General features: G+C 37.5%; 1 long non-coding RNA gene across 1 annotated transcript; it reads left to right on the forward strand.

Moving 5' to 3' along the window:
* Nucleotides 1-437: 437 nt before the first annotated feature.
* Nucleotides 438-1,446, forward strand: LOC120110096. The gene is made up of 2 exons (XR_005510847.1): nucleotides 438-559; nucleotides 1,311-1,446. It is a non-coding gene; the product is annotated as an uncharacterized LOC120110096 (long non-coding RNA).
* The last annotated feature ends 7,636 nt before the right edge of the window (nucleotides 1,447-9,082 follow it).

Consider the following 9,082-nt stretch of genomic DNA (forward strand, 5'->3'; position numbering starts at 1 on the left):
TTCTTCTTCTCCTCCTTCTTCTTCTTCTTCTTCTCCTTCTTCCTATTCTTCTTCTTCTTCTTCTTCTTCTCTTTCTTCTTCTTCTTCTTTCTTCGATCTGGGTGTTTTTCCTTGCTTTGAAATCCGTGCCTTAATGGTGAACCAGATTTTGAACCGGGTCTAAACTGTGAACCGGTTCCACCTATTCCGTGAATGGGTTCTGATTAGGGTCTGAATCTGAGTCAAGAATTTGGGTTGGGGGTCTGTTTTTGGGCTGAGTTGGGCTTGATTGGATCTGTGGGCTGGTTTGATTTGGGCCCGAGATCTGATCTGGACCTGTAATCTGGTTTGGTTCAATTGGGCCTAATCTGTGTTGGGCCACAATTGGTTTTGGGTTTAAAGGATTCTGATTTTAGGGTCTATGTTTGATCTTGGGGGCCCATTCTTGGATCTATGAACTTAGGAGTTTAAGGGTTTGAAAAATAGTTTAAATTATGTTTCTTAATTAATTAAATAATTAATATTTATGTTTAATCAGGGGTTCGTGATATCTGTGGCAGGAATTTTTAAGCGAGCCCAGGTAGGTGACTTATTGCTTTAAAATCGAATTATAACATGTATCTTGCATATCTTGATGTTATGGTTTATTCTTGGCATTATGTGTTAGAATTAGAATTAAATATTTATTTTTTTTATAAACTGCTATGTGACTTATTATTGGGAGCATGTTCATGACTTTGATTTGGAAATTCACGATGTGGAAAATTTATTTATTGATTTTTAAAGACCGCGTGACTATAGTCTAGACCCCGCCAATGGGATGATACGTTGGCCCTGTCGACTTGTACTGAGGAACTGGTTCCGACACCGTGACCACCGGTGATAGAATAGTGGCGGCACAGGGGTGCGTTTTGCTCTGCGGAGCGGCTCAGTGGAGCGTGAGATTGGCACCAGGGGGTGCGGCACAGTGGTGCGTTGGCTCAGTGGAGCGTGAGATTGGCACCAGGGGGTGCGGCACAGTGGTGCGTTGGCTCTGCGGAGCGTGAGATTGGCACCAGGGGGTGCGGCACAGTGGTGCGTTGGCTCAGTGGAGCGGCTCTTCGGAGAGTTGTATTGGCACTTCGGTGTAACCATGCCACTGGGTGATGTGGCCGTAGTCATGCGGTTGAGATATTTTGAGTCTCGGATCGGGTTTACAGATTATTGTGTGGATTTTTGGATTTATGAGTTTAGCTGCTTTTATATGCATTATGACATGTTATATGATGACTTTATTGCATGATGTCGCCTACTGAGCTGTTAGCTCACTCCTATTATTTATTTTTTTTCAGGTGATGACATGTGATTATAGGGATTACGGGATGGAGTGGTCATGATGTAGTTAGCTAATGGATATGGACTTTTCCTTTTGACATATGTATATATTTATGGACATTTGAATTGAAAACTGGAATTTATCTTTGTTTAGTTATTGATGATTGATCTGATTTATCTGCCTTGCGCGCCTGCGGGGTCCGCCCTGCAGGTGCGCGGCGTCTGCTCGCGCCCCGGGCTTCGGGTTCGGGGCGTGACATATGCATATGTGTATAGGTGTATTTAATTTGTATCAAGATGCATGACAAGTCAATTAACTCTTGAGTAAACAAGAATTTGGCTAGTTTCAAATCATTAAATATAGATATTATTATCAATGGTAAGGATATTTAAAAATTAAAATATTATCAAAGAACAAAGTTAAAACAAAACAAAAAAAGGTCACTTTCAACATGGGATTCCTAATCAATTAGAAACATATCAAAGTGATCAATTTCTAATCAGGGATAGGAGACCACTCTCCCCCTTTCTCTGATAGTGAGCTATCGAAAGACTAGGTAAATGGCGACCCAACCTCATATGATGCCTTGGTCCTCATGGCAAAGCAGCTGGCATGCATGGTGCCACAGCAAGCCACTAGGTCTTCCACGCTGAAGGATATGAAATAAGATAGGGTTCTTAACTCGGATTGTAGTTCTTTTTTGATGTTTCTGATTTATGTAGGTAAGCAGCATCCCTTGTTAATTGCTATATATATATATATATATACAAAAAAAAGCCTTGTTACATTATGAGAATGTTGGTGTTTAAAAATAGTTCAGCTTGGCTTTGTAAAAAAAAAAAAAATCTTAATCATTATCAAAGCTCATCAACTATTCTTGTGAGCGGGCTTCGGGCTTGCAGGTAAAGAGTATATAGTTTGGACATGGAGCTAACTTAGATCAATTTTAAACATTTAACAACCGATGTTTTGGTGTTGGAGGAATAACATCTTTTTGTCAACTTCTTTGCATATAATCTAGTACAACTTCAAGAATCACCTTTTTTTCATTATTTTTGTTTATCATTTATATATGAAGCTAATGGTGCATCAAAGTTAATAAGTAGTTTATGTTGTTCGCAGTGCACCTTTGCATCAGAAAGGGGAGGCTTGGGACGAGTGTGTGATTTGTTTATCATTGTTCTTTACAGCTTTGCGTTACTGCATAATCATCTCTCCTATTCGATTAACTATTTGAAGATGAACAGCTCTTTAAGTCAACTTTCTCCAGAAATGAAGCTAGCTACCTTTTCCTCACAAACTTCTTGAAGAATCTTTTTGAAAATAGTATTATTCCTTGATTTGAAAAGATATTCTCCATTACCATATTTTACTTGATGGATTGTCACTAACCATAGCACTGCTTTATGTAATATATATATATATATATATATATATAAGAACTTCAATTCAAAGATAATTCTCAAAGCACATTTAAGGACTTGATTTTCATGAAATCATAATGTTCATTTTCAGCGTCCAACTAAAATCACAAATTATCACACTATTTTTAATACATCTGAAAGAGCAGTCCATCTTTTAAACTATAGTTCACACAAATAAACTTCACCTACAATTTTGCACAATAATTTCCTGACTTTTTGAAGCTAAATATTGTACTAGATGGCATCCATTAGTAAATCAGGAGCATGAATGCATGCGCTTAACATAAATCAAGAAAAGGAGGGGCATGAAAAAGGTAGCAAGGGTTCGAGCCAGTGCAGAGGAGCACTTTTGGCAACAATGGGCCATGTGTCATCAATTTTTTTAAAAAAATCATAATCTTGTCAGCAAGATTAAGAACTGGATTAAAAGTTATCGTTGTTTCTTATAGAAACATTATATTAATAATAAAGCAGTTTTCTATCAACTTTGCCTTCATTAAATGCTGCAGTTGCTTTACATACTTAGCCAATAAATTGCTTTCCAAATCAGAAAACAACTTTTCGCCTATTTAAACCTGTCTAAAACTAGCTCTATGGATTGCTTCCTTTCCGGCTCATCACTCGGAAAGTTTTTTCTGGATAGACCACGAAGCTGTGCCGATGCCTTTGCGCAGCATTTTGTTTTCTGATTTTATCGGCCGTTTTCACACTCATCAGGTGTGAGCCGCCGATGTACTAAAAAAAAAAAAAGGGCTCTATGGATAAACTATCTGTAGTCATAGTGGATCTCAGCTCAGACATTGAAGTTATGTAGAGGATCAAATCCTCATAAATTGCAAGGTCTGTAGAAACTTGAAGTGCAGGCCAAAAATATCAGCAGCCTAAATGTGTATTTAGGAGAGGAAAAAAAATGGACTGCAAGCTTCTGCCAGTAAGTAATTTGGTGCCAAAGATGAACTTCCTGCATCCAGCCATTTCTGAGCACTTCTGCACCAAAATGAACTTAAAAGTAGGAAGTTCATATTGGCACCAGATTGCTCAGAGTTGGCCTAAAAGGTATTAGTGGAATCTAGCTGGGATGGGGCAATGAATTGAGAGATTGGTTGAGGTGGGAAGGCGTGGCAGGTCTATGGTACAAAATCATTTTGGTCGAAGGGCCCATTTTCAGATAGGCTAGAGTTTTAGTCCTTGTAAACGTAGAAGCTTTTTGGCTCGGTAGATCTAAGCTATCTGTCATGCACCAAATTATTAAATTCTTCCTTTCCTCTTCTTTTAAGGAAAGTAAAAGCTCTTGATATAATCTCTAAATGCAAATATGAGCATACAGTACTATTGTGCACAAGCTTTGGTTTTGCTAACTAATATTGCCAAGTGATGGTAGTACAAGACAGCGGTGCAAGACCCATTTCTGCATATGATATAAGATCTTAACATGGTAGTAGGTCTATATAAATAAGCAGAAGATGTTAAAAAAAAAAAGAAAATCCTACCTGAATGAAATACAGACTCGGCAACCAGTTTATAGATATGAAATAACTGAATAATTTGAATAATAATATGATGATGCTAGTTGTTCTTCGAAATATGAGTTTCCTTGTGAAACACATTGAATCTTTTGCTGATTTGTTGCTTTTCACCTTTCGCGAAGCAAAAGAAGGGATCTTCCGCTTATCAGTTCAAAAAGAAAAAGAAAGAAACGAGAAAAGGATCGAAGCACAACAACATCAAGATGTCTTCTCCTTCAAAACTTCAATTTAAGGTACTCTCTCTCTCTCTCTACATATATATAAAATGCCAGAAAAAATACCCTCTAGAGAAATTCATTAAAAAAACTGTAGTCAAAATTTTGTAAAGAATCATGAAGGAAATGAAAAGGACCTGTAGATGACAAGAAAGAGAGGAAAAGAATTCTACAGAGATCAAGAAGAGGATCGAGTGGTGGTCTTCTCATAGTAATGAATTGAGTATTCACCCTCATGATGGAGTGCTGCTTTTTCGATCAGATGACAAGTTTGATGCAAGCTTACCAAACCCCGGTTACTGCCGATGTTGGCGAACAATCTAGTCTTGCTGATCTTCCATATCCAGTAGTGTTAGCAGAAAATTAGGTAGGTTGGGCATGGTGGAGAAGATGGGCACATGAAGAACTACATAACTCTCTGTAACTTGGTGAAAGAGAGGTGTTCAATAGTAATGCACGTGCCCTGCTTCTCCATCCTGCACAACCCACCTTCCAATGCTCCGGAGCACCAGCAACCACCTACAGAGATTGAGAAGCTCTCCCTCCTTTCTTATTCATATATACCATCCAATTTGGCCTGTCCATCTCTCTCTCTCTCCCCCTCCCTCTCTTATCTTCTTCATTAGTTTACCTCGGCTTTGGATGGGTATTGGATGGGCATTGGTCATGAAGAGTTGGGAGGGTACCAACCTAGGGGTCCAGGGCAGAAAACTTTTCTTTTTCCTTCCAAAGAGCAGGTGACAGATGTAGTCCTCCTCCTAGTGATAATTAATGCCACATAGGACACATTGCCCGACGACTTTGATGACATGGACCCATGGGGAGTCCACAGGTGTGATTGGCTGGTTGGGCATTGAAAGGCCGAGCTCGAAGGTTTGTGGGAACGCAAACTTGGTATCACCCGCTGCATGACAAGGCCCAAATCGTGGCTTGCTACCTTCCATTTCTGCCAAATTTTTTTACAGTAGCTGCAGGGTCCGTTGGAAGTCTTCTTCTTTTAATAGTTTTAGTCCCACATTGTTTGTGTAAAGTTTTTTAGATAGCTTTATAAGCATTCATATCCTACACATGTTAAAGTAACTTTTTGGTGGGAAGTTGTGGAGGGAAAGCCAATATTATATTATCAAAGATTGGCACTTGGCACTTAGTTTTATCCGTTTTGCATAAAATAACTGCACTAACAGTTATGTTTTGAACAGGCACTATTCCAAAGGTTGTGTTGGTTCAGAGTTTAATTCAGGATTATAAATTGCCAATATTCTTCACAGATTTATATAACTTCTTCTACATAAATCTTTCATTTCGTTGTTTTGGGGAATTCTAGTTTGCTGGCTAGGATTCTGTTTTGGTTTTGTTGTATCCTGGAGCGAATTTGCTGGATCACCAATAGCAATATAGTGGGGCAAAATTCGCTTAAGGACAGTGTTAATTCACGCTTCAAGATCGGTTTCAAATACTAGAGTTCTTCCTGCTTCAACAGCGTCGGCAATCCACTCGTCTCTTCAGAACTCACAGTAAAGGGTGACGCATGGGAGTGATTCACTGATTTCAGTGTAAGTTTGTGATATTTAGGTTATGGAAGGTGCCTGCAGCCACCCTATTAATTATTACGGCTGCTCATGAAGATGACATGGGCGTGTTTCTACCTCAACTACCATAAGCAAAACTTTTTCTGTCCTAAAATGACAAAACATAATACTTTTCATATGTCTTTTCCTTCATTCAATCTCCACGCTACCTATAGTTTCAATATATGCACAAAGAAATAGAATACTTTTCATTTGGCTAGAAAGAAATTTAACCGCAAAGCATTGTGTTATCATACTATTTTTTTCTACCATTCCATACAAATGATGGAGAGAAAAAAATTTCACATAAATGTGCACCTTAAATGAAATCTACACTGATTAAAAATTGCCCAAACTAGCCAACTCAATTACCAGTGAAACCATATATGATCCAATTGTTGCTTTAACCATGGTACTTGAGTTATTTTCTAGTGCGGCTAATGCATTGTATATCTCATATACCAAAAATGTGAAGGAAATATGACATAATGTTCATAGGACCACAATCTCTTTGTCCCAATTAAACAATGGTCCCAAAGAGAGACCTGGATCTTGATCTATCAACAAAATCCATCTCACTACCAGATATGTAGAGAAATTGGAGAAGGGTGTCGCTTAATGACCATCGATCTTCTCCTGCGATGAGCAGCCTCAAAACACTAACTACGTTTTTCTAGCATCTGCCATTTCCCCATGAGTTTTAGAAAATATTTCTTATTATCTAATTAGTTTCTATCTAACATCTCAAACATCTCGAGAGAGCAGGTAGACATATGGATATATCACATGATGGCAGCTTTTCTGTCATGACCTAGGATCTCACCTAAAAAGATTAAATAGAAGATATTGTTTGGATTTCTTAGTTCTGTGTAAATATCTAAGATCTATCCCGTGTATAGTCGATGTGAGACTACATTCATATCTACATAGGTCCTCACATACTTCCTCCATTTAAGTCTTAGTATCCTTGCTTGGCTAAGAGTTCAAACTTAATCATAAATACTACAATTCCAATTATAAATACCATGACCAGTCCATGGTCAGCTCAAATGGATCCATCTTGCAGTATTCTCTAGTCTACATAGGCCACGGACCAGGTTCACTCTGATACCATTTGTTATGACCTAAGACTTCACCTAAAAGGGCTAGCTAGAAAATATTATTTTAGTTTTTTGGTCTTGTATAAGTACTCAAGATCTACCTAATGCATAGCCAATATGGAAAACAAACACTTATGCAAGTTCATACAAAATATGCGAGGATCCACATGAGCATATATTTAGTCCTACATCAGTTATACAATAGGTGGATCCTAGGAACTTATATAGTGATCCGATTAGAAAGAATGGAAATTTTTCTCAATCCGCTTAACTCGAATCTCTTGAAAGAAAAATAGAAGAAGATAGAAAAATTATAAAAATAGAACTTAAATCCGCTTCTCTTTTATTGATGATTAAAAAAACGAGGCATATAGCCTCTATTTATAATGACGAGATTCACCCTTATATAATTTAGATCGAATACATTTTCTTAATTCTAATAAGACTCTCTTTCCTAAAATAAATATTACTAGTAGAAAGCTTCTCGAAAAAGTTAAAATTATTAAGGAGGTAGATCTCGACTTCTATATCAACTCTGCTTACTGTTGCTCCATATGATTCTTTTCGAATAAAAAGTTATGTCTGGTCAAAGTTTTATTCAAAAAAAAAAAAAAATCAGTTTGATAAGCCCATTTCAAGCCCCAAAAGATAGAACTTAGGCTCAATTGCTAGAGATGCTGCTCCCTTAAAAGGTTTGGCGTCACATTGTAGATTCAAAAAGTTGTCTGATTTAAGAAAAAAAGAACATCTCAATCAGACGTCATATGATCAAATTATGGTCTCCAAAAATTTGGCCTGCGATTTGGCTTCCTAATGTAGCAGATTTTGCTTCTAGACCCTGTTCAGCTCTGCTCATAGTGGCCAAGATAGTTCACATCAATCTGAGGATCCTCCTGGATCATATAGGGCCGAGGTATCTAAATAATACCTTCTGGCTAACCTTTTTGGATGAGATCCTGGATTGTTAGAAAATGCATTAGAACAAAACTCAAACCCATAACCATGTGGACTCTAGGATACTGTAGCACAGGTCTACTTGAATTTACAACAGATTGATCATGATATTTGTGATTAGATTTGGGTACTTATTATTAGATATGAATGAATTTGAACTCTTAGCCTGATGAGGATGCAAAGGTCTTAATGGAGAGAAGATGCGAGAACCCGTGCGGGCATGTCTTTAGTCTCACATTGGCTACATAATGGGTAGATCCTAGGTATTTGTACAAGATAAAAAAATTGAAATAATATCTTCTGGCTAGCCTTTTGTGTGAGGCCGTGGGTTGCTCGAGTTTCCTTGTTTATTTTTTTCTGCATGACATATCTAACCTACAATAATAAGCTACATTTATATAGCATAAGTTACATCAAGTGCAAACATATTTGCATGATAGTCGATTCTGAATTGTCGTATCTTGGCTTGGAATTCAATACATACCTCAAACTTTGCACTAAAATTTGTCTTCTCACAAATATAAATTATTTTTAACATAGTTTGTCATTGATAGCAGTTGTATCTCTATGAAACCTTTTATATTATTCATCCTTCATTTTTTAAAACAATAGTATGATAAGGATGCAACCATCAAGATTTGAAACATGTACCTCTGCCAAAGTGGAGAATGTGATGCATGTAACCTAATATCTTGCTGATCATAATAATATCTTAAGATTGAGTGCAAAATTCATTCTCTATCTAGCATTATAAGATGAAACAAAAGGTTTAATTATAAATAGATCAAATGTTTACAGTGTGCTTGACAGGTAAAAGCGGCCAAAGGATCCTAACACCCATATTTTTCTATGTGCAGATGAGTAGATCGCGTCGTCGTCCTACTAAGATTCGTCTGCTGGATTGGTGGAAGGAACCGTGGCATGGTCGGAGATGCGCGTCCTCGATACGATTCCACAGTGGATTCCAACACGGAGATCCTTCCAAATTTGGGCTATTTATA

This window comes from Phoenix dactylifera, chromosome 3 (genome assembly GCF_009389715.1).
Source record: "Phoenix dactylifera cultivar Barhee BC4 chromosome 3, palm_55x_up_171113_PBpolish2nd_filt_p, whole genome shotgun sequence".
Lineage (NCBI taxonomy): Eukaryota > Viridiplantae > Streptophyta > Magnoliopsida > Arecales > Arecaceae > Phoenix > Phoenix dactylifera.